Source organism: Zea mays, chromosome 4 (assembly GCF_902167145.1).
Source record: "Zea mays cultivar B73 chromosome 4, Zm-B73-REFERENCE-NAM-5.0, whole genome shotgun sequence".
Lineage (NCBI taxonomy): Eukaryota > Viridiplantae > Streptophyta > Magnoliopsida > Poales > Poaceae > Zea > Zea mays.
Window position 1 is genome coordinate 123,129,215 of NC_050099.1, and position 27,080 is coordinate 123,156,294.

Here is a 27,080-nt window from a genome sequence, read left to right on the forward strand (position 1 = left end):
CATTGTAATATCTATACTGATCATAAGTGTCTCAAATATATCTTCACTCAGGCTGATCTTAATATGAGGCAGAGAAGATGGTTAGAATTAATCAAGGACTATGATTTGGAGGTGCATTACCATCCTAGCAAAGCCAATGTTGTGGCAGATGCCTTAAGTCGGAAGGCCCAGTGCAACTATGTGAATATGGATGCAAAAATCACCACCCTGTGTGATGAGTTGTGCAAGCTGAAAATAGAAGTTGTTTCCTTCGGTGCCTTAAGTTATATTTCAGTGGAGCCCACTTTACATGAGCAGATAGTCATGGCATAGATTGGTGACAAGGGTGTTCAAGTCATTAAGGAAATGATCGAACAAAAAGTGGATAAATACAAATGTTTCCGTCAGGATAGCAAAGGGATTCTATGGTTTGGAGACCGATTGGTTGTTCCCAAGAACCCCTAGCTCAGAAAGAAAATAATGGATGAGGCTCACCTTTCCAAATTTTCCATGCACTCGGCAGTAACAAGATGTACCATGATCTCAGATCCTTGTACTGGTGGAACAGAATGAAAAGGGAAATTGCTAAGTATATATCTGAATGCGACACTTGCCAGAGAGTCAAGGCCAGTCATTTGAAGGTAGCAGGCACCTTACAGCCCATTCCCATACCATCTTGGAAATGGGAGGATATTTGCATGGATTTCATTGTGGGATTGCCCAATACCTCCCGGCACCACGATTCTATTTGGGTCATTGTGGATAGGTTGACCAAAACAGCGCATTTCTCGCCAGTACATACCACCCATAGGGCAGAAAAGTATGCAGAAATTTATATTGACCAGATAGTTCGTTTGCATGGAATACCAAGGACTATTGTGTCTGACAGAGGAGCACCATTTGTAGCACGTTTCTGGGAGCAATTGCAAGAATCACTTGGGACCCATGTAATAAGAAGCTCAGCATACCACCCTCAAACATATGGTCAGACAGAAAGGGTGAATCAGATTTTGGAAGACATGTTGAGGGCATGTGTGCTACACTATGGAAAGGATTGGGACAAGTGTCTTTCTTTGGCAGAGTTCTCTTATAATAACAGCTACCAGTCCAGTTTAAAGATGGCACCTTTTGAAGCCTTGTATGGGAGAAGGTGTAGAACACCGCTAAATTGGTCACAAGCTGGAGAGAGGGAAATATTTGGATCTGACTTGGTACTAGAAGCAGAGGAGAAAGTCAGAGTCATTAAGAGGAATTTAGAAGCTGCTCAGGCCAGACAAAAGAGCTATCATGACAAGAGGAGGAAGCCTCTATAGTTTGAAGTGGGAGATCATGTTTATCTTAAGGTGTCACCCACCAAAGGTGTTCAGAGATTTGGAATCAAAGGCAAGTTAGCTCCTCGCTACATTGGACCCTATGAGATTAAGGAAACTTGTGGGCCTGTAGCATATCAATTGAAGTTGCCACCCCATATGTCAGCAGTTCATGATGTGTTCCACGTATCTCAGCTACGAAAGTGTGCCCGTTTACCCGCAGAAGTGCTACCTGAACCAGAATTGGAGATAGAACCAGACTTGTCCTATCAAGAGCACCCCGTCAAGGTATTAGATCAAAAGGAGAGATCAACGTGTGCAAGGTCGATCAGGATGTATAAGGTTCAGTGGAGTCACCATTCAGTAGAAGAGGCTACGTGGGAGACTGAGGATTTTCTACGTTCCCGCTTCCCCGACTTTCTGCCCAAAGGAGTCGGTACGTAATCCAAAACCCCCACCCCCACCTGCCCTTTGAATCTAAATATAAGAAAAACTTAGATGTTAAAGGTATTGTAAGCTTTGAAAATGACTTTAAAAGGACCTCCTTCCGAAGTTGCAAAGAGAATGACATTCGAAGAGCAGTTAATTAGAGAAACTTGGTTAAAGAAAAATTTCAAAACACTAGCAGACCTTCTTGGTACCCCTAAAGGATCCCTACCCAAAATCTCGGGGTGAGATTCCTTTAAGGGGGAGGGCTGTAACACCCCAGGTGTTACTTAGGGTTTTCACTCAAGCCTACACTAGTGAACCCATCATCACATGTGGTTTAATTTGAGCAAAAGACACCAAACTTGGGGGTCAAGATCCTAAGTAGGTGTAAACCATCTTAGAAGTCATGTTTTGGCCTTATCATGCACCTAAAGAGGAGAGAATGGCTCAAACCCTAATTCAAATCCCTTTAGGCAAATGGAGCCCTAGAGGGGAGTATAGCAAAAAGGCTATGTAAACCACATTATCATGACTTGGGCTAATTATAAAAGTTGTAGTACACTTAATACCCTACAAAAAATAGTAAGAGAGTGACCCCAAAAAGGTTTCAGAAAACCCCAGAAAGGGTCACCAAAGAGAAGGGCATAAAAGAAAAATCAGATTTTTCTCACTTTCAAAACCATCCCTCTTTCAAAGATCAAACATATTCACATTTTTCCAAACCTCAAAACCATAGGGCCCAATTAACAAAATGGCGCCTAAAGACCTCTAGAACACCATGGAAAAATTTAAACCCCACCCTAAGTCTTTTGACACGACTTGACACGGTTTTTGTCTCGGGCTGGATAGCTCGGACAGAGCCAACATCACACCACAATATCTCTCAACCCCGACCATATCTTTGCTTGGAACTCACATGGAAAAGATAGGATATGGTGCAGAGAAGATACCTTACACGGGATTTTTGCTGAGATCTACACGCTAAGGTGACCAAACAGGCCTTTGAACACCGGCAGAAGCAAACCACCACGTGTTCGACGTGGGCAGGCACTCCGGGACGCGCCCAGAGCATGCTCGCACGCGTGCCCTCGACCGCCCTCGACCGCCCCCGTGCCCACACCCATGGCGTGCCCGCGAGTGGCTATAAAGCCCGCCGTCATGTGCGGCCATCTTCCCTGTTACCCACTCCGCACCGCGCCTAGCTTTCCCGAGCCAGCCCGCAGCTCCGGCAACCTCCCCGCGACCCGCCAGAGCTGCCCGAGGGCGCCCGCCGTGGCCAAACCGTTCCCGCCCACCTCCGCTCGATCCGAGCCCGCGGATAGCTTCCTCGAGAGGCCGTGAAGCTTTCCCAAGCTTGAGCCGAGGACCAGCCCCACCGGAACAATGAGATCACGCTCGCCGGAGTTCGTGACCCCGCCGGAGCACGTGGACCGGGTAATCCACTGAACCATTTCTCGATTCCTTGCGCGCATAGCCTCTACATCACCCAATGGAGCTCCTCGTGCACCTTGATTGAACCCTACCGCCGTGGTTTGGCCAGAGCAGGTACCGCCGCTGACCTCCGCCGCCTGCGCTTGTGGCCAGAGGAGCTCCAGCCACCTCTGAAGCCGACCCGCATACCGTTGTGACCGCTGTGACCTCCCCGATGTCACCGACCACCCCACCGGAGCTCTACTGCCACCGGTAAGCCTCGCTGTCGTGATCTTTACCCCGGTTACTGTTCCAGCTAGCCAAGGATCGCGGGTTAGATATAGGATAAGTCCAGGGGGTTATGCATAAGGTCAGTGACTCATGTGAATAGTACACTGAGGGCTGATTTGTGAGAGAAAAGGGGGAAGAAAACCCAGGGACTTCAGCGCAAATTTGTTTTCCTTTTCCCATTTCGAATTTACTTTTCTTTTAAATATTGCAGAGAACTTGATAAATACATAACTTGAAGAATAATCATCCAAATTTAGTCAAACAAATTTTTGCTAGACTTTGTGAAATATAAACTATCAAGCAAAAATAGTAAACTCCATAGTTCCTGTAATGTTTTATAGAGTTTTGATTTAAACAAGAAAACTGCCCAAAACTTAATAGTAAAGGAAAAGATAGAAATGTTGTTAGACCATGTTTGAGAAAAATAGTGGAGACAATAACCTAGTAGTTACACTGTTTAAAATTAATAAACACCCTAGTATACAAGGTTAAGGAAGATTTATTCACTAAAACTTGTTTATGCTCAAACTTAGGAAAATGAAGAAAAGGGATTGAAAATGGAAACCAGAGGGCAACCATATTTTTCCTAGCATGTCTAAGTGATGTAGTTCACAAGAAAAATCTGTTGAACCATAGTCCAGTGAAAAGAAATTGCACTCACATTTATTCATGAAAAATAGAGAAAATTTTGAAAAGTCATAAGCAAATAATCCTAAGGAGAAAACACCCCTACCTAGGAATGACTGCTCTTATGCTAAGAAGAACCTAGGAAAAATACAAGTTCTGTTGTTTGATATTTTTCAAATAGCAAGTTAGTTATAAGTGTCTTTTTGGCATTAAACTTTAGAAAATCAAACCTAAATAACCACTAAGTAACCCTCTGTGATTTCTGGCACAGAAGCATGTTATTACCCATAGATACCAGCAAAAATAACTCTTAGTACAGAACCCACACCTAGATAAGAGTTGTAGTGCAAAGTGACCCCTCCGCCCCAACTTTTGTTATTTTTGTCCAGGCCATATTCTATTTATTTTTGACCTCAAATTTATAGGACAGACTACAGTGACCACTATTAACCCACTGTAATTTTTACAGAATTTTTGGAAAATTCGAAATCACTGTTGTAGTTCAAACCCACCTTAAGAGCATAAATAGAAAATGAAAAGGGGAATTAGTAGGGGAGATTAATGTTACCCTAACCAACCCGGCAAAACCCTTTGAGTACCTAATAGAACCTTTAAGGGGTAATCCAAGTCTTAATCCACTATGTTTGCCTCTAAGCAAAACCTCAAACCTAGGTTGCTAAGCATAAACCACTAAGAGCTTCTTATAACAAGGAAACCCTAAGTAATCAACTAACTTAGTTTTTCTTCACTATGCATAATGGTTACTAAATTCTGCATATCATAGCATACATATATCTTATTCATTGCATTCGATAGATTGCAACCTCACTGACGGAGAGTACATCCTCGTGCTGGAGCAAGGAGTTGCTCAGGAGGTAGCCCAGGATCCAGCACCAGAACCTGCCATCGAGGATCTGCCTGCCCCAGCTTTGGAAGGCAAGCCCCGGTTTTATGCATAACCAATTATATATATTATTTTACTACACTTAATGATTGTAGGCTTGTATTGTGCACTTAAGTGTAGGAGTTGCCTGAAACCCTAGTTGCATTACCTCAGGATTTCTTTTTGAGATGGATACTAGTATGCTAGGTCGAGTAGCTGCTTTACTAATTAGGGATCTCGGTTGAAGTCGAGTGATTTTTCTAGCACTCGCGCGAGGTCAGGAATTGGTTGTCTCCACTTTCTTATCATAATGATGTTGGTCTGTGGACAACAATCCATGGGGATTGGATGTCTACGAGAGGGAAATTGGAATAAGGATAAAGGTGTGGTACCGTGAGTCAAGCGTTTGAACGTACTAAACATATGCCGAGAACTATGGTAAATTGGTAAGCCTAGTACCTGATTGAACCTGGCAGCAGACTTTGCCCCTCACGCGACCTGAGACGTGGTCTCCCATTCCGGTTATGGTGGGTACAAGTGCAGTCACTGCACGACGGCAGTCGGGGTCAGTGAGGCATTGTACGCCAAGGCGGTGAGCCCTGATCTGCTGGCGGGGAATCGATGGGGACGGTTGATGTGTGTGGGGACGGATGCCTCGCCACGTCGTGTGTTTAGGTTTACCTTGCAAGGATAAAAACTCGATTCGAAACGTCTGCTTCTCGCAGCTAATGAGACTGCTTGATCCATGCTGCTACATTGAGTAACAAGTGGAAATGGGATGACTTGGCAAAAGTTGTTGATTACTAAATGCTTGTTACCATGAATGATTAGATAGGTACACATTTAGTCTTAAGAGAGTCACACTAAAACTTGAAAAAGCTAAAACTTGATTTTAGACTCAGCTAGTTCTTTTGGCAACCAAACCCCTCAGCCAAACAGCTGCATGTCTAGAGGTAGAGGAGTAGACTCCTCACACCGGGTAAGTCTAGTTGAGTATTAGTATAGTCAGCCTTGCTTGTGGCATAATTTTACAGGTTCTCTGGAGGACATGGTTGCTGGAGTGACTTGGCTGTCCATCTTGCCACCGGGTTGGACAGTCGAGTGGGACCCTACCTCGGCTGAGGAGGAGCATGAGGAGTGATGGGACAGGCTTCCCCATCTCTCCGTTTATTTATCGTAAGTTTTATTCCACTGCATTTCGAACAATGATCACTGCTTTTGCTAAACTCCGATGATGTTGTAATAAAAATTAAATACTCCTTAATGCATGGTTTTATGTTTTATTGTGTTTGCTCTATGCCTCACCATCGAGTGAGTACGTGGTACTTGATCCTGTTAGTGGCCTCGTCGGACTAGATCCGAGGGACTGATGTGTTATTCCCGTTTAAGTGTGGTCAGCCTTTAAGGTTGGACTTAGGCACTTAAGTGCTTGTTCGGTTATTTTCAATTCATATGGATTGGAGGGGATTGATATGGATTGGGAGAGATTTTGACTTGCTAGGTATTGAAACCTCCTCAATCCTCCTCAATCCATATGGATTAGGGTAGAACCGAACAAGCCCTAAGTTAGAATAATTTGGGCGGTTCTGCCACACCCTACTACCCTTGCCCCTATCGGGTAAGGTAGTCATCCACTAGCTTTCCTAGTTAATCAGCCAAGGGCATCTCATACTACCCTTGTGGTAGCACTGTTTTTCCGGGTGGTCGCTCCATGTTCCCATTAACATAATGATCTTAACATGAACAGTAATAATAAACTGATAATAAAAGTGTAATCATGAATAATGTATCTCCATACCCAAAACCACATAAAGCAATAGCAAGTACTACCCAAAAAGTTTAGTGGATTCAAGGTACAAAGATAATCAAACTATAGTAACCTAAAAGGGTCCCTTCAAAATTAACCTATGCAGATCATTATGATTAATAAGAACATGACTGGGTAAAAAGAAGTGATCAAGGGCACAACTTGCCTTCAATGAGCTCCTGCTCAACAACTTCTATCTCCTGAACCTCTGGATCCTCAGTGGCTGGCTCGTCTACTCGCATCAATACAAACATACATAGTATAGCAAAAATTAACATCACACCAAACAATAGATCAGAATGCATAATAATATTCTCCACATTAAAATAAGATCCTAGGAACATGAATCATTAATTTTGGAGTTATAGATTTTAAGTTATGAATTTCCAAAGATTTCACGTATTTGATACAAGATTAACTAAGAAATAAATTTTATTACTGTTTTCGGGCCAAAACAGAGACACTAGGTGATAAACAATAATATTATAAAATTATAGAGACTGGAATGGATTATTTTGGGCTAAGTACACTACAGGAAACACATATAATTTCGTGGGCCGGAGAATTTTCGTCGACCGGCCCATGAAAATACGGCAGTTATTTTCGTCGGCCTCGTGACCGACGAAAATACGGAATAGTTTCGTGGGCTGGGCCCTTGGCCGACGAAAATAACCACTATTTTTGTCGGCCTCAGTCAGGCCGACAAAAATAAAGCGACCGGGCCCTAAATCGGGGGATGGTCGCTCGATTTGAATCCACACGCGCCCGCCGCTGCCCACGTACGCCCGCCGTCGTGCCGTCGCCGTGCCGCCGCCCACCAGTCCCTGCGCCGTCCTTGCGCCGTGCTCGCCGCGCCGCCCCTCGCCGTGCCCCATCACCGCGCCCGGCCCTCACCGTGCCCGCCTCCTCGCCGTGCCCGCCTCCTCGTCGTGCCCCATCACCGCGCCGCCCCTCGTCGCGCCTGGTCCTCGCCGTGCCCGCCTCCTCACCGTGCCCCATCGCCGCGCCGCGCCGCCCCTCACCGTGCCCGCCTCCTCGCCGTGCCCCATCGCCGAGAACTTGCCGCAGGATTCCACGAGAAACGGCCTCGAGAAGATCTTCGGCGTCATCGGCAGGTCACACACTAGAACACAGCCTCTGATCGGCGGCACATGTAGTTTAATTAGTTTGTTCTATGCATGTTAGCCTTGCCATGTACTAGTGTCTCTTAACCGTGTGCACAACGAGTTTTTTTACAGTGTGAAAAAACATCAGAATCTGCCATCCGCAAGAACCCGGCTATGCAAGATCATCACCCAGGTCGTCAGACATAAACACACCAGCCAGTAACAAGGTACTTACTTGGTCTTTTTTTATTTTCATTAATTGTTATCTTGTCATCTTGTGATTAAGATTTGAGTTAACTTGTCGAGTTTAACTGATGATTGCTTTAATTCAAATTCATATTTGTCTTCGAGTTATTTTTTAATGTTTAGAGTTTAGTTTTAATCGTTAACCGTAGCGAACCGTATGCGTCACCCGTTTGGGAACGGCGAACGTCACATTGACTTGTGAGGTTCGCCGTTCCGGAATTGTCCATGTATTTTGGACAGCCTGAGAGTGTAGACCGATGCTTGTGATTTGTGACATGTGCCTTACGATTGACGTGTAATTTTGGTTGTGTAACCCAGTTGTTCTCCAACACACCATGTTCAGGCGTGTGCTTGGAGAGCAGCGGGGTTATGCTGCTGAAATTTCGCGGCAATCATAGGCTACACATCACAAATCAAAAGCATCGGCCTACACTCTTGGGAGGGTTTAGGGCCTTTACCTAATAGGGAGTTCACCTAAGCCACGGACGATCGTTGATGTTCTTTGTCTTTTGTTTAGCCTTTGAAATGGACAGTGATCGGAGGGTGATGTATGACGGGTGGAGAAAGGATGGGGCACATTCGAATGAATGGATGGTTGTAACAAAGGCTTTTCTTGAGCACGCTTTCAAAGATGCAACTGGTCGTCTAGTGAAGTGTCCTTGCAATCGCTGTGAGAACAAGTGGCCTCAGAAGAAGGAAGAAATGGAGAAACACCTTTGCAAAAGTTGGTTTATGCCGAACTACCTTGTATGGTACCAGCATGGAGAGTCTATTGGACACGTTGACACGGAGGTGGAACTTGATGACGATCATGATAGGATGGACGACATGTTGCATGATCTTGGTAGGGAGGTTGAAATGAACACTAAGGAGCCGGGGCAGCTTCCACGCGATGCTCTGGAATTCTTCCGGCTACTCGCCGCGGGAGAAGAGAGATTGCACGAGCACACTCAGATGTCAGTTCTTGGGACTCTCACAAGACTAATGGCGATAAAGTCGAAGCACAACATTTCAAACAGTGCTTACAACGCCATCGTCCAACTGATGGGCGAGGTTCTCCCGGAGAATCATAAGTTGCCAAAGAATATGTACTTCGCAAAGAAGATGTTGGCTGGTCTTGGGATGACATATGAGAAGATTGACATGTGTCCCAATAGTTGCATGCTATTCTTTGAGGAGGATGACAAGCTGGACCGTTGTAAGCATTGCGAAGCTTCTAGATATGTCGAGGTGACAAATGATGAGGGTGAACTGGTAGTTACAAAGGTCGCAGCTAAGCAACTTCGTCGGTTGCCCATCATTCCTCGGCTTTCAAGGTTGTTCCTCAACAAGGAAATAACTCTGCATATGACGTGGCCAAAGAATGGTGTATGTCTCGTCACTGATCTAGACATAATGGTCCATCCGTCGGACGGTGATGCGTGGAAGGCATTTGACGAGTTTGATCCCGAATTTGCAAATGACCCTGGGAGTGTACGGCTTGGTCTATCAACGGACAGACTCACACCTTTCAATAGCAGTGCAAGCCCTTACTCGTGTTGGTCTGTCTTCATTGTGCCATATAATCTTCCTCCTGAGTTGGTCAATAAAGAAGAGTTCATGTTCCTTGCACTAGTCATCCCAGGCCCCGAGCATCTAGGGCCAAAGTTGAATATGTTTGTTCACCCTTTAATTGAAGAGCTGAAACAATTGTGGAGAGGTGTGAAGGCTTATGACAGCCATACTGAAAAGGAGTTTACCATGTGCGCTGCTTATTTGTGGTAAGTGCATGATCTGCTGGCATATGGAGATTAGTCTGGATGGTGTGTTCATGGTCGGTTGTGTTGTCCCATATGTATGAATGATACGGATGCATTCAGATTGAAGCATGGTGGGAAAGTGTCATTCTTTGATGCTCATCGACATTGGACTCCATTCAAGCATGATTTCAGGAGTTCGCTTACTGCATTCAGAAGTGGAGCCAAAATCAGAAATGGGTCACCAAAGAGGCAAATTGCACTGCAGATAATGGCATGGCATTCTTGTCTGAAGCAAGGAGAAAATGATAGGTTCCAAGGCTACGAGGAGGACCACAACTAGACCCATATTTCATCAATATGGGAGCTTCCGTATGCAAAAGCCTTGATCATGCTGCACAACATAGACTTGATGCACCAAGAGCGTAACGTTGCTGAAAGCATCATAAGCACATGTTTCGATGTGACTGATAAAACGAAAGATAATATGAAGGAAAGAAAAGACATGGCTAAAATTTGTAAGAGGCCGATGCTCGAGTTGAAAGTAAGCGATAAAGGGCATGAGAGTAGGCCGCGAGCTGATTACTGCCTCAAGCTAGATGAAAGGAAAGAAATATTTAAGTGGTTGAAGAATTTGAAATTTCCAGATCGATATGCGGCAAATCTGAAACGGGCAGTCAATCTGAAGACCGGTAAATTGATCGGTTTGAAAAGCCATGACTACCATATTATTATGGAGAGGCTGATGCCCGTGATGTTTCGAGGCTATTTTAAGGATGAGCTTTGGAGCATATTTGCAGAGCTGAGTTACTTCTATAGGGAAGTATGCGCAAAGACGGTATCGAAGAGGTTGATGCAGAAATTTGAGAAAGAAATTCCAATTCTTATTTGTAAATTTGAAAAGGTTTTCCCGCCAGGATTCTTCAATGTGATGCAACATCTAATTGTGTGTTTGGCTTGGGAAGCTTTGGTAGGCGGACCAGTGCAATTCAGGTGGATGTATCCTATAGAAAGGGCGTTGAAAAAGCTCAAGGCGTCTGTTCGCAACAAGGCTAGAGTGGAAGGGTGTATTGCGGAGGCTTTTGCCCTTAAGGAGATATCTCAATTCTCCACTAGGTATTTCGCTCGAGCCAACAATGTGTTTGCGCCTTCAGTGCGACTTCATGTCGAAAATGAATCACCCCAAAGCACCCTTCAAATTTTTGTGAATCCGGGTAAAGCAGTTGGAAAAGGGGGTGTACGTCACATTGAAGCATCAGATTTGAACACGCTAATGCTATATATGTATAGCAATATTGATAGCACACAGGAGGCGTTCGAGTAAGTTTTCCTCATAGTTACGTCCATTTTCTCATCTCATAATTTCTATAGTGTGTAATCTCCATGTTTCTAATATGTCTAGCATGTTTGATGAAGAATGTTGGAAATCTACTAGTAAACCTACGGCCATCCAATTAGAAAATCTTTGACGTGATGGGTTGAAAGGTGGCCCAAACTTCGTGCAGTGGTTTCGTAATTATGTTAGTAATTGTCGTTCTCTCATTGTCCATACTTAATCTTTGAATTTTGGACTTGGAAGATATAATGCATATACTAATTCCTTGTATAGGTTTCCAAAAACTCTGTGCACCCGGACTTGCAGCAAATAGCACATACCTCTGTGTCCGTCAGGAACTATACTCGCTATGATGTAAATGGATATCACTTCCGAACCGCGAAATTGGAGAAGAGTTGACCATTGGCAGCCACCACCAATAGTGGTGTGTTGGCAAGTTCATATGTTGACGATGACAAAGTAGTGGACTATTATGGTGTTCTTCAAAACATTGTAGAGTTGATTTTCGATGGCCCCAAGGAACTTAAAGTCGTGTTTTTCGAGTGTGACTGGTTTGATGCTCATAGTGGGACTCGTGTCGACAAGTACGATAATGTCGAGGTGAAGCATAGCTTTAGGATTCCGAGCAGTATGAGCGATGTTGTCCTTGCAAATCAGGCAAAACAGGTGTACTACCTGCCATATCCTCACCCAAGCCTTAGGGCTTGGTGGGTTGCAATCAAAGTCAACCCACAAGTATTCGCTCCAGAGAGTGCTGACTATGTGAGTACGAGCAGGAACAACGATGATGCTATTTTTCAACCAGAAGTGGCGTCGAATCAAGACATAGCTCACCGATTCCATGTGACCAATGGAGAAGGCCTTGAAAATCTCTGTAGCAATTCAAGCGACTTAATTGAAGAACCTAGCTCAAAGCGCAAACGACCTGTCGTCGTTAGAAGATCAGTAGGGATCCAACGAAATCAAGAGCGTATGAATAAACAACGAGCCGAAGAAGCATCATCGGATGCGGATGACTTTTGATTAGTATGTTTCTTTTAGTTAATCAATTAAGCTATGTATTGCAATTTTCACATTATTATTCTTCATATTATTTGTTTCATATATTGTGGTTTGACATTTATTTATCTACAGTTGAACATGTTCAAGCATAAGAGATCGAGGAGGAGTGGGGGCAGCGTGGCCAGCGAGGACAGCTCGGGCAGTGGGCTTTTTCAGGGCACCTCACAGAGCCGACAGAGGCAGCAGCAGCTTCTCGACTGTCTAGACGAAGTGCAGGGTGAGGAGGGTGAGCAGGAGGCTCCTCAGCAGGATGCTCATGTGCAGGGTGAGGAGGGTGAGCAGGAGGCTCATGTGCAGGATGAGGAGGTTGATCCTATGGGGGCAGGCGGCGCGGGCGATGCGTCGGATGGTTTTATGTCCTTCAGGTATTATTAATTAATGTTGATTCAACTTACTTATGCATATTAGTTTTTAATCATTTCATCATATTGAATTTACTTGTATACTTAGGTATAAGAAGAGCAATGCACTTGGTCCGAGACCTGCCAAGAGGAGGCTCATCTGACCGCATGGAGAATGGTGGGGCTTATTTCTGTTGTGTTAATTTTTTAATGTGAACGTGATTGCACTGGTTTACTTGTTTTATTAATGTTTGTAGGTCATGGGAAGACTTGACTTGGGACGGTACAGGCAGACGTCCCAAGGTGAACGCGGTGTTGGGTAGCCTCTGTCGTTTCTACTACCCTGGCATGGTGGAGCTCAATGGCGAGAGGTTCGCGGCCATGCAGTGGGCCGACTGGGGTCTGAAGGACTATGTCCAGCCAGGGGAGCCAGGGGAAAGCAGTAGCGGAGGGGGAACTTTGGAACAAAGTCGAAGGACTTGTCAGGTGGCTGTGTGGGACGAGTTCTGGGTGAGTTTACTTTCGTATATAAGCAATTCACTGAATTATTGCTTCTCCTAATCTTACTTTAACTTAACATCTCCGTTGATATGTAGGAGAGGTTCCGATTGCCGAATGAGAACGAGGAGGATCAGGCTCAGTGGGCACGTGTGAAGAGGCACTTTCGGAAGTGCGCTGATAAGGTCATCAAGGATGCCATGTACAATGCTCGCATCGCGGCTGTCAACTACTACTACAAGAAGATAAAGGGGCAGAACATGAGCAAATCAAAAGGGGCCAAGGAGATCTACCTCACAGAGGAGCAGTACCTGGAGAGCGTTGTGGATTGGCTTGCGAAGGACATGGAAGCCTGGAGGTGGCTGGCTAAGAGATGGGCGTCGCCTGAGTGGATTGCAGAGTCCCAGAAGCTTTGTGCCAACCGTGGCACTGAAGGACCGGGGCACAGGTACGGCGCCGATGGACACCTTGGTACCGCACGCCGCATGGTAAGTATATAAATCAAACTTGTATGTTACATCTATGAAAATTCTATGGTTTAACTTTTCTTTTTCATGCAGGAAGCTGAAAGTGGAGTTGCTCCAAGTTTTATGGAGGTTTATGTCCGTGGCCACCGTGGCCCTGATCCGGCGAACCCTGATGTGCTATGCAGCGAGGCGGCAAGGGAGAAAATGGTAAACAAGTTTGTATTTACGAATTAAATTGCATGTTTTGTGTCTAACTCCAACTCTAACTTTCTTTGCAGAATGCATATGGGGAGGAAATGACTCAACGCCATGGGCCTGACTTCGACTGGATGCATTCGTACTTAGATGCCTCGGCGTTGTACCACAGTGGTGGGGGTAGAAAGCATGGTAGGTGAGGTGTTTGTGTTTGATTCGACAATTTCATTAACAAGAATGTGTCCACTTAATGGCTCAACTATGTGTATCATGCAGGTTTGCCTTTGGCACCGGTGTTGTGGAGTATAACAGGATAATAGGTCAAGGGAAGGCATCGTCTTCGGCAGGGAGTTCTTGCTCCTGTAGGTCTGCTCGAGAGGCTCGGCTGGAGGAGGAGACTCGGGCAGCACAGGAGCAGGCTCAAGCAGCACAGCAGCAGGCTCGAGCAGCGCAGGAGCAGGTCGGACAGCTGACGCAGTATATGGCTTCTTATTTTCGGGTAATTCGTCTATCTCATCACGGTTCATTGAATTCAAAGTATAATGTTTTGATTCTAACGTTTCATCCATTTGCAGGAAATGACTACTCGACTTGGCCCTGATATGAACTTGCCCGCTTTTCGCCCTCCCCAGGTAACACTATCTGAACACTTCAATTCCATAGCAACTCTTTTTTGTTATAAAAAATGGCTCACAGGCATAAGGATGGGGACAGTGGCCAGGACAAGCTCCAGCGTCGCAGCCACTGTGGACCAGTGTTGGGTGGACGCAGGCACCTCCAGGCACTTGGACGGCTCCACCACCCCAAGGATCGCTGCCAGCACCGGGATGGGTGCCACCGGTCTCCCAGCCATCGCCGGGCTCTTAGCCATTTCAAGCGTGGATGGCACCGCCACCGACGGGGTGGGTGCCACCACCTCAGGGGTGGCCAGCACAACACTACCCGTGGATGCATGCACAGCCTCCTCATCACAATGGATCACAGGTGACGTTCCATGTTTAGTTTTATGCAAATAGTGACCAAACATAGCAATGTATAGGTATAGGGATAGCAAAACACAACCTTATTTGAATGATTGATGAATTGCAGGGTTCAGTGTCACATGCTCAGGGATCGGAGGGTGCTGTCAATGTCCAAGACTACCTCGTCCATGGTTCCGGAGGGAGTGGCCACCTTCCTGGTGGCGGAGGAGGGAGTGGCTAAAACTCCCACAGCCCGCAGGAGCCGTGAGTGAGTTGTTTTATGGACTATGTATGGACTATGTCTGGACTTTATTATGGATATGATTGTGGTATTGAAACTATGTTTGAAATAGTTATGGACTATGTATGGACTATGTTTGAAACAATTATGCTATTGCTTGTGGATGTGGTTTGTGAATTCTGTATTGAAACTGTTTATTGTATATGTGATTGTGGGTTATGTGTATTTTGTTGTGAATTAAAAGGTGCAGAAAAATCTATTTTGGGGGTACCATGAATTTTCGTCGGCCTGAACGGAGGTCGACGAAAATACTTGCAGGCCGAGCCAGCTATTTTCGTGGGCCACGGGGCCGACGAAAATAAAGCTCCCTATTTTCGTCGGCCACCGGGGCCGACGAAACTACCCAGTCGAGCACCTATTTTCGTCGGCCTTGGGGAAGTTTGACAAAAATAAGTCATTTACGTCGGTACCGACGAAAATAGTTGCACATTTTTGTCGAATATATTTTCGGCGGCTATTTTCGGCGGTATGCCGACGAAAATAGGCTATTTTCGTCAGTTTACGCTTATTTTCGTGGGTTTTTGGCCCATGAAAATTTATTCGTTTCCTATAGTGGTATGAATTTTATATGAATTAATAAGTTATAGGAATTGTTTTTGTATTAAAAATGCATTTTCTAATTCATTTACCCTGATTTCCATTCCCTGGACTGTGCATCAAATTCCAGAAAGACCATAGGCTAACTTAGAAACATTCCCTAGACTCAGTTTTAACGCATGGTGGATGGCGAGTTGATATATATAAAAGACAGGGGCCCTTTTATAAAACGTACCCGTGAAGGGGTACCGTAGCATATGGGCCACATGATCGAACGCGGATGACTTAGATTAGGTTATCGCGGTTAAAGGACCCGTGTGTCATATGAGCCCCACGATCCGCGATCAACGGACCACAACGCCCCAACCCCAGAGCGAATCTGCGCCCTTAGATCCCAAATCCACGACTCACGTTTATCCGAACCCTGGTTTCTAATCTGGATCATCTATTTCCCATCCAACGGCTGGAAACGTTTTCCCCATCTCTGCTTAGTCCGCGGCGGCGCATAGGGACACCGGTGGCGGTGCCATCGCCGGCGAACACCAGTTCGACGCCACAGAGATCCAAACGTGAATCTAATCGTTGTGATTCATTGCGTAGTAGTTAGGTAAAGCAGGGGAAAGGTCCTCACCAGAGCTCGGTGCCACGGGGTTACCCGACCACGACACAGGGCGAAACTCGCCTGCAGTTGGCATGGCGGCGAGCATTTCACCCACCACACCGACGCACGACTCCAATCGCAGGCGCGGGCGGCTACCTTGGACAATTACGACCCCACATGGCCACACGCCCAGGCAAAATCACCTGCACCGAAGGAGTTCACCGATGGCACGACCGACCTTTCCTGGCGGCGTCGATTCCCTTCTTTTGCTCTCTCTCTCTCTCTCTCTCTCTCTTCGTGGCGGTGAGGTCTACTAGGGTCTATCGCGGAGCACCGGAGGAACAGGGAGGCACCCAGGGGGGGTTCTTATTCCCAGGTTGATGCGGGCCTCAACATGCCCGATTCTTGCGCGAGCTGAATGGCTCGGCCGAAGAACGGGGACGACGAGCGGCAGTCACTGCCCCGGTGGGTCCCGCTGGACAGCCACAAACACGGTTGCACGCACAGATGAGCACACAGTTACGTGAGGAAACAGACATGTGGGCCCCGCGCGTAAGTGAGTCCGGACATGGTGGAGTTGGGCTGGCAGGAGATGAAGTGGGGAGTGGGCCAAACTTTGGATTTCAGCCCAGGTGTGACTTTACACTTTTTCTTTTTATTTTCTTTTGCTTTCTTATCTCTTTCTCTAAAATTCAAATTTGAATTTAAACCCTGCTGTGAACTTGTACTCTTTTTTTGAATGTATACTTTAATCAGGCCTTCATGGGTTTTTTTACTTATCTATAAATTTACTTTATATTTTATAATATTTCTTTCTCCTTTCTTTCCTCTCCTTTGTTATTTCCCAATACTAAATATTCAAAATAGACATTAAATCCCCAAATTGGGACATTAATTTATTTCCACTAATGTGATTACTATTTTCATTAAATGCACAAACAAACTCCAATATGATGCATGGCTTTTCTTTTTGTGTTGTACTAAAGAATTATTCTCTTTAATTATGTTTAGTCCCATGTCTTAAGAAGTAGATGGCAAATCACATAAGGAGATCCACTCTTTTATATGGTTTATACTTTGGGTATTACACCCATCCTCTAAAAAGTGTCGGCTCGATTAGCGGTGAAGCTAAAATGTTCAAATGAGCCAAACCAGGCTCTGATACCACTTGTAGGAAACGGTGATGCCTAAGAGGGGGGTGAATTAGGACTTCTAAAAACTATCTCTAAACTAGGCCGCAATTAAATCACTAGAGAAAAACCTATGCAAATAAACAATCTAGAATGTGCAAACTAGGTTTTATCTAAGTGTTGCTATCTCTACCGCAAAGCCTTAGTTTCAATCCTAAATAATCTAACTAGAAAGGCGAGATTGAAACTTAAATACTTCACATAAATGCGGAAGGTAAAGAGCAAGGTAGAGATGCAAACTCTCGTGGATGACGCTGGTATTTTTATCGAGGTATCCGGAACCACGCAAGGTTCCTACTAATCCTTGTTGGTACCCCAACGCAAAGGGTAGCCCACACGAGGGCCAAACACCTCGGTCGAGTAACTCCGTAGAGAGCTGCGGGCCTTCTCCATGCGCAAGTGGTGCTCCGCTTCAGGCTCTTCTCAAACGCTCCCCTCAGTCTCCACTATCGAGCTTCCGACCGAAACGCCGCGGACCTCGTTCCCTCCAGTACATGGTTGCGGCCATGACACAAACTCGGTTGTCACGGTCTCGCAAGACTCTCATCCCACTCGGTACAATTACAACGGCTCGCGCTAGAGCCGAGGGGTTGTGTGGTTTTTCTAAACTCACTCAACTAACTAGGATTCACCTAGAGCAAGCGCTAATGCGGTCTAACTAACCTAAGCACTTCGCAAAGCACCTACGCTAATCACCGAGTGATTCTATTAAGCACTTGGGTGTTTGAGCACTTGGGAATGTCTACAATATGTCGTGGTATGTTGCTTGGGTTCCCACACCTTGAAATGGCCGGTTGGGGGGTATTTATAGCCTCCCCCACAATTATAGCCATTGGATAGAAGCAGCAGCTTTCTATCGACGGGCACACTGGATAGTCCAATGCACACCAGACAAGCACTGTTCACTGTCCGGTGCCCTGCCACATCATCCGACCGTTGGGGTCTGTAGCAGACGATCGTTGGATCCGACCTTTACGCAGACTGTCCGGTGCACACCGGTCAGTCCGGTGCTAAAGCCCGAGGGCGCCTGGTTGCGGGCCCCTCTGTGCAGACAGCCTGGTGCACACTAGACAGGTTACTGTTCACTGTCTGGTGCACCACCAGTGCACTGGCTGACTGCCCTCTTCATGGATTTCTTTGTTGTTTCATTGGGCTTCTTTTGTTCTTGAGTCTTGGACTTCTACGCTTCTTTTATGTATTCCTTTGAGGTGTTGCATCCTCAGTTCCTTAGTCCAATCCTCTTCACATCCTGTGAACTATAAATACAAACACTAGCAGACGCATTAGTCCACAGGTTATGTTGATCATCAAACACCAAAATCATTTTAGCCAAATGGCTCGGGGTCCATTTAACCCTACAATACATAAGATGCTCAGACCTCAAGGCATCATTACCTTCCAGGACAACTTACAAGGACCTGAGGGGTGCTTTCGGTGGACTATCCATACGACCCTTACCGTCGGACCCTCGGTAGTACCTCCAATGACGAACACCGATGCATCAACAGGGGATGACCTCACAATCCCCATGAATGAAGCATCTACTGCTACCACCATGTGGCTGGCTAAAGAAACCAATAGATCCAACCTCAGCTTCTCTGATGAACACAATACAACGATCATCAGTTCTAGCCTCACAACCAAATAGGAAGACACGCTCATCTGTTTTCTGCAGGACAACAGGGATGTATTCTCGTGACAACCCACGGACATGCCAAGAGTCCATAGAGAGCTGGCCGAGCACAAACTGAAGGTGTATCCTCGTGCAAAGCCAATCCGGTAGAAGCTACGTCGCTTTACACCCGACAAAAGAGAAGCCATACGAGTCGAGTTAGCTCACCTAGTAGCAGTAGGTTTCGTTAGATATGTAATGCACCCTAATTTGATTGCCACATGTGTGTCGACTATACTGATCTCAACAAACACTGCTCGAAGGATCCCTTCGGACTACCAAGAATAGGTCAAGTGGTTGACTCTACCGTCGGCTGCTCCATGCTATCTGTAACACCCCAAGTGTTACTCATGGTTTCTCCTCAGTAACCACATTTGTGACCTATTATCACATGAGGTTTAGTTGGAGCAAAAGGCTCCAAACTTGAGGAGCCAAACCTTGATCAAGTCTTATTCACCCTAGGAATCATACGCTAACCATATGAAGCTTAAGGAAGAAGGGAAGTGCCAAAACCCTAAAAGTCCTCTCTTTAGAGCAATGGAACACTAAAAAGAAACTCAATAAAAAGATCAAGAAAATCATATTGTCATGACTTGGGACAATTATAAAAGTTGTAATACAACAAATAACCTACAAAAGATAGTAAGAAAGTTGGCTCAAAAAGATTTTGCAAAATTCCTAAATAAGCCACTCAAGTCAAGGGCCCCAAAGAAAATCAGGATTTTTCCTAACTCAATTTCAGCCCCCCTTGCAAAGATCGACCGCATTCTTGAAGATTTCGAATTCAAAATCGTGGGCTCCCATTGACAAATTTGTATTAAACTAACCCCTCTAAAACATATCTGGAGATGGCATCGGGATTCAGAAATTTGACGCGACAAAACTAGAGATTTGTCTCTGGTTCGGGCTGTGAGACAGATCCCACTTGAGTGCACCATATCTCTGGATCCAGTCGACGAAATCCCTTAACCACTACACAAGATCGGTAGCTTGAGGGAAGGGGAAGAGGTCTTGTGCATTGACCAAGGCAAGAGCAGGCCCGGACGAGTGACTACACGCGCTAGAACATGAGCAGAAACAACGCTTACACGTGTTCGGCCCTGGTCGGCAAGCCGGTGCTTGCCCAACCCGCGCGCGCACTCGCCCCCGCGCATGGCAATCCGCCTACACGCCATCCTCGCGCTCGTGCCTATAAAGGTCGTCAGGCCCTCGGACATCCTTGCCTCAGCCCCGCACGCCCACTGCGCTCAATCACCGGAGCCCTGGCCGTGAACCGAGAGCTCCACCGCCCGCCCGAGCCGACCGATCTCCGGCCATTGCGGCCAGCTCATCTCAGCCATCCCTCGCCCGCGCCAACTACTTGGCTAGCCTCCCCAGAGTCTCGGTAAGCTTCCCAAGCCCCCGTACCAAGCACGACCTCATCCGGAAGCGTCGGATCACCCTCTCTAGAATCCGCTGCACGACGGAGCACGTGGATCAGGTAAACAGTTGCACCATTGTCAAATTCCATGCACACACAGCTTCCACGACATCCAGTGAACCTCCCCGAGCCATCCAATCGAACTAAACCGCCTTGTGTAGGCCGGACTCCTCGCCGCTGATGAGCTCTTCCGCCGCAGCGCGTGGCCAGAGCGACTCCGACCACCTCCAACCGCCATCCGACCATCGACGGGTTTGCCAGGACCACCAGTGAGCCCCACCATCCTTTTTCCTATCGTGACTACTGTTCCAGCCAAAGGGGGAGTGCGGGTTAAATTGTCCAGAAATCCAGGGGGTTTCTGCCTTGTCAGCTACTCATAGGAATACTGACCCAGGGACTAGTTTGTAAGGCACCATGGAAGATTACGCCAGGGACCCGAGCACAAAGTGGATTTTCTTTTCCATTTTGAAATTCAAATCCTTTTTAATAAACAACAGACGTAGAAAAAGCATAACTTGAGTATTATTCATCCAAAATTGGTCAAACCAATTTTGCTAGACTCTGCATAATATAATCTACCAAGCAAAAATAGTAGACCCCATATTCTTGTATGACTTTTTAAGATTTTGATTTAAATAGAAAAACCACTTAAACCTTGGAAATAAGGAAAAGGGTAGAAAAACTTTTGGACTGGGATTGGTAAAATTTGTAGAGATACTTGACCAATAGTTACAAGGTTTAAAAATATTAAGCACCCCAGTACCCAAGATTAAGCAAATTTTATCCCTAGGACTTGTTTTTACTCAAACTTTGGAAAAATAGAAAAGGACAATAAAAATAGAAACCAGAGAGCAATATTATTTTTCCTAGCATGATTAAATGATAAAGTTCAAGGGAAAAATATATAGAACCCTAGTCCAATATTGTCCTCGAATTTATGATTTTATTTAGGTATTGAGTATTTAAGTAAGATAATGATTCAAAATAATAAGACATATGCAATAGTGTTAAGAAAAATTTAGTAGACCCTTGACCACTATTGTACCACAACAAAAAAAAGTAACCACCCCAGAATATCACAGTAAGTGGGTTAAACAAATAAAACTAGGATTTTGCCAATACTTCTAGAAAATAAAAAGAGACCAACAGTAGGAAATATTAAGCAACCTTATTTTTCCATAAGTACTTGTGATGTGCGCTATAAAGGAAAAATATAAAAATAAGGTAGTTATACAGTGAAATTCACCCCACCCCCTGCCCCATGAGAAAGATTATAGATTCTAAGAAATCATACAACCCATCCCCTATAAGTAAAAATAACCAACTTTAGGAATGATTGCTCTTGCGTAAAGAAGAAACTAGAAAAAATGGGAAATCTGTTGTTTGACATTTTTCAAATAGACTGGTAGTAGAAAGCACCCACTAAGCCCCCAAACTTTAGAAAATCACCATTAAATAACCATTAGGTATCCTTGGCTGCAATCTGGCATATGGGCATAATATTACCCATAAACACCAATAAAACTAAGTTATAGGGCAGAAGCCACTTCTACACAAGGGTTGTAGTTAAAGTGCCCCCTCTGTCGTAGATCTTGTTATTTTTGTGCAGAGATAACCACTTCCATTTTAGGCCCCAAATTTTGAGAAAGACTTGTGTGGGCCAATAAGAAACCACTGTAATTTTTATAGGATTTTTTGGAAATTTCTATATCAGAAGCGTAGTTCAACCTACCCTATAAAAGACCTTAAGAGTTAAAAGGGGAAAGAAATCCTTGAATCCTAGTATGCACCTTGGACATGTACAAATAAAAAAAAATATGTTGCATTCATACTCATACATTTGCATTCATTAGATTGCAATCTCGCGGACGGAGAGTACGTCTTGATTCAAGAGCAAGAGGCGCAGCAAGAAGAAGAAGCTCGGGAACCAGCTCTCGAACTTGTCGCCGAAGAACCTCCCGCCGCACCCGCATTTGAAGGCAAGCCCCGGTTTTATGCATAACCGTTATATATGCTATTTTACTGCACTTAATGTTTGTAGGCTTGTACCGTGCACTTAAGTGTAGGAATTGCTTGAAACCCTAGCTGCATGAACTCAGGATTCCTTTTTGAGATGGATACTAGAATGCTAGGTCGAGTAGCTGCTTTGCTAATTAGTTATCTCGGTAGAAGTCGAGTGCTTTTATAGCACTTGTGCGAGGTCAGGAATTGATTGTATTCATCTTAATAACGGGATCTATGATGGTCCATGGACATGGACCCAGGGTGGATGCCTTGTCTATGAGACAGAAATGGACTTAAGGATTAATGTGTGGATTCCTGAGTCAAGAGTTTGAACGTACTAAACACATGTTGGGAAATATGGTAACTGGTAAGCCTAGTACCTGAGTGAAGCCAGGCGCGGACTTTCCTCCTCACTCGTCCTGAGATGTGGTCTCCCATGCTAGCTATGGTGGGTGCAAGTGCAGCCACTGCACGGCGGCGACCGGGGTCAGTGGGCATTGCATGCCATGGCAGTGAGCCCTGGCCACGAACGGGGGATCTATAGGGACGGCTCACGTTTGTGGGGACGGAGTGCCCCTACATGTCGTGTGTTTAGGTTTACCTTGCAAGGTTAAAACTCGATTCGAATCGTCTGCTTCTCACAGCTAATGAGACTGCTTGACCCCTTGTACTGCATCGAGTAAAAAGTGAAATGAGGTTTCATGAGATAATGTGTTGATTGCACTAAATTATTGTTACCATGTATTCTTAGAAAAGAGCAAACCTAGCTTAAAAATAGGCTAGAACTGGAAAAGCTGAAACTGTTTTAGACTCAGCTAGTGCTTTTGGCAAACCAAACCCCCTCAGCCAAACAACTTCATGGTCTAGAGGTAGAGGAGTAGACTCCTCACACCGGGTAAGTCTAGCTGAGTATTAGTATACTCAGCCTTGCTTGTGGCATAATTTTTATAGGTACACTACAAGACATGGTTGATGGTGTGACTTGGCCCTCCACCCCGCCACCGGGTTGGATGGTCGAGTGGGATGCCGCCTCGACAGGAGAGGACCAGGAGGAGGAGTGGGCTAGGCCTTGCCCTATTCCTCAGTACCGACATTATCTATTATCCATTGCACTATTAAGAATTTGTTATCTTTTATCAAACTCCGATTTATGTAATAACTCAAGTACTTTAATTTGTGGTTTCATGTGTATTGTATTCTCTCTTAGTCTCACCATCGTGTGAGCTAATGGTACTCGATCCTTGGTATGTGGCTCTATCGGACGAGATCCAAAGAACTAACGGGTTATTCCGATTTAAGTGTGTTGCTGCCTTTAAGGTGCGACTCGGGCACTTAAGCTGGAATAATATGGGTGGTTCTGCCACACTCTCCTTCCTGGATTGTTACTCAGGATATCACCAGTTTAGTCTAGCAAAGGAGGACCTGGAGAAAACGACATTCATTACGCCTTTTGAGGCCTTCTGTTGTACGTCTATGTCGTTTGGCCACAAAAACACTAGAGCGATTTACGGGCTATCCAAACGTGCTTAGCCAACCATTGGGGCAAGCGGGTGGAAGCCTATGTTGATGATATAGTGATCAGAAGCACAGACCCGGATAACTTCATTGACAGCCTCTAGCAGGTCTTCATCAGCCTGAGGCGCTACCACTAGAAACTTAACCCAGATAAGTGTGTGTTTGGGGGTACCAGCAGGGAAGCTACTCGGGTTCATCGTTAGTCACCGAGGAATCGAGGCCAACCAGGAGAAAATTAAAGCCATCTTAAGGATGGAACCACCACGATTGCAGAAGAAGGTCCAAAAGCTTACTAACTGCATGGTAGCGCTATGTCGCTTCATCTCACGGCTTGGCAAGAGAGGCATGCCATTCTACAAATTGCTCAAGAAGGTGGATAGATTCCAGTGGACTCTCGAGGCTCAAGAAGCATTAGAAGCACTAAAAAATTCCTGACTGTGCCACCGTCCTGAAACCACCCAACCGAGCTAGCCTACCGACCAGCTGAAGATTTGTTGCTATACATCTCGTGCACGACACACGTTGTAAGCACCGCATTAGTAGTCGAGCGGATAGAATAAGGGCACGCACATCTAGTCCAGCACTCTGTATACTTCATCAGTGAAGTCCTCGGGCCCTCCAAGATCAGATACCCTCAAGTGTAGAAGTTGCTATACGTAGTACTCCTCACCGCGCAAAAGTTGTGCCACTATTTCGATGATCACAAAGTCATAGTGGTTACAGGCTTCTCGATAGGAGACATACTCTGCAACACAGAAGTAGTGGGAAGGACGGCCAAGTGGTCATGCGAACTTGGAGCTCACGACGTAGAATTCCAATCCTAGGCGGCGATCAAGACCCTGGCTCTAGTGGATTTCATATCAGAATGGACCGAACAATAGATCCCCAAAAACCCCGAGTCAATGGAGGTATGGAAGATGTACTTTGATGGGTCGTTGAAGTTACAAGGAGCAGGAGTCGGCTTCCTTTTCATCGCCCCTGGAGGAGATCAGCTCAAATACGCACTACAACTCTTATTTCGTGCCTCTAACAACATTGTAGAATATGAAGCCTTGATACACGGGCTTAATATTGTTGTATCGCTCGGGATCAAAAGATTGATGGTTTATAGAGATTCCCTGCTCATCATCAGCCAAGTCCATAAGGATTGGGAATGCTTCATGGAATCAATGAGCAAATACTGCTCCGTAATCAAGAAATTTGAGGACAAATTTGAAGGGCTAGAGTTCCACCATATAGAGAGACACCACAACATGGTAGCTGATGCTTTATCCAAGCTAAGATCGAGCCAAGCGCAGGCTCCACCGGGCATTTTTATCCAAGAGATACAACAAACCAGTGTCACGTTAGGTCCAAGGGAAGAATGCAAGGCAATAGAGAAACAGAACTAGATTCGAACGACTAGAGAGCACCGATCATCAAGTAAATCAGAAATGAAGAAGAGTCAGGCGATAAAGGCACGGCCGAGCGCATTGCGAGGTAGTCGGCTCACTACTCAGTCATAGGTGACGCACTGTACAAAACAGGGGTTGCACGTGTTTTCATGACGTGCATTGACTTGGGCGCTGGGAAACGTTTGATGGAGGAAATTCACTTCGGGCAATGCGGGGTACACGCAGGATCAAGAACACTCGTCGGGAAGGCATTCAGAGCTAGTTTCACTAGCCAACTGCCAAGAGAGATGCAGTTGACCTAGTCTAGGGATGTGAGGTATGTCAATTTTTAGCCAAGCAACATCATCTACCAGCACAGCTACTTGGGTTCATCGTTAGTCACCGAGGAATCGAGGCCAACCCAGAGAAAATCGAAGCTACGCTAAGGATGGAACCACCATGATTGCAAAAGAAGGTCTAGAATCTTACTAACTGCATGGTAGCGCTGAATCGCTTCATCTCATGGCTTTGCGAGAGAGGCCATGTCATTCTACAAATTGCTCAAGAAGGTGGATAGATTCCAATGGACTCCCGAGGCTCAAGAAATATTAGAAGCACACAAAAAATCCTGACCTCCCCACCGGTCCTCAAACCACCCAACCGAGCTACCGTCGACCAAACAGCTGAAGATTTGTTGCTATACATCTCATGCATGACTCCCGTGGTAAGCAGCACGTTAGTAGTCGAGCACACACATCCAGTCCAGCAACATGTATACTTCATCAGCGAAGTCTTTGGGCCCTCCAAGATTGAAGTGTCCCAATCCTCTAGGACTCAAATGTGATACAATTAATAGTCCAAGGAGGCTAGTAAACACATTTATACATCAGGTGGTCCCAGATCTGCTTAAACGAGACAAAACTATAAAGGTGCCGATCAACTTTAAGAGTGGGTCCACAACTCGGGACGTATCATCAGAGTAGGACTAAAGCAGCCCGATATACGCAGCGAAACAAATCAGCGGTCCAACAGCCACAGGCATGGTTGGGAACATGCGTAACTCTTACCCGATCAGCAATCTCTTTCTCTGAAAAACAACAAATAAGCAAGAGTGAGTCCTTACATACCCAGCAGCCCACCTTCACCCACGGAATGGGGAAATCAGACATAATGCACGGACTATGTGGAGCTCAGGATATTTTGCTGAAAGAGCAATATTTGATGCAGGGTTATTTTGTAAAACATTTTATATTTTTCAAAGCACATCCTCTCCAAAAGGAGAAGGAAGTTTTTCAATATAGAACAAAAACCCTGGACTAAACCATCCAAGTATCTCAGTAGTCTCCACTGGTTTTCATTTTCAAAAACAACTACTGGACTTCCCGTCCACCATAGCTCACGGCTCAACCGCCGGACCTTTTAAAACCACTTTTCAAAAGCATTTTTGGAAAACAAAACACTAATTGTCAAATCCAAGCCATAACTCATCCATATATGTGGATGCGGACTATTCGAATAGGTTTTTAAACTCTGCGCAGAGGTGTACACTTTACCCACTAGTCCGGTTTCTGCAATCCCACCGTTCTGAGATCCGAATGCCGAAACTCTCACTTCCCTTGCACGACTTTACCTTAGCGGTTATACTGAAAGGCACAAGGTCACCTCCATGCCCAAACCAGGACAAAACATTCCCCCTCTTTGTCCTCTCGGTGCTCCCTAGCCATCATAACCCTAGGGCACAGACCGTGCAAGTTCGAATCAAGCGACTACACATACAGTCTC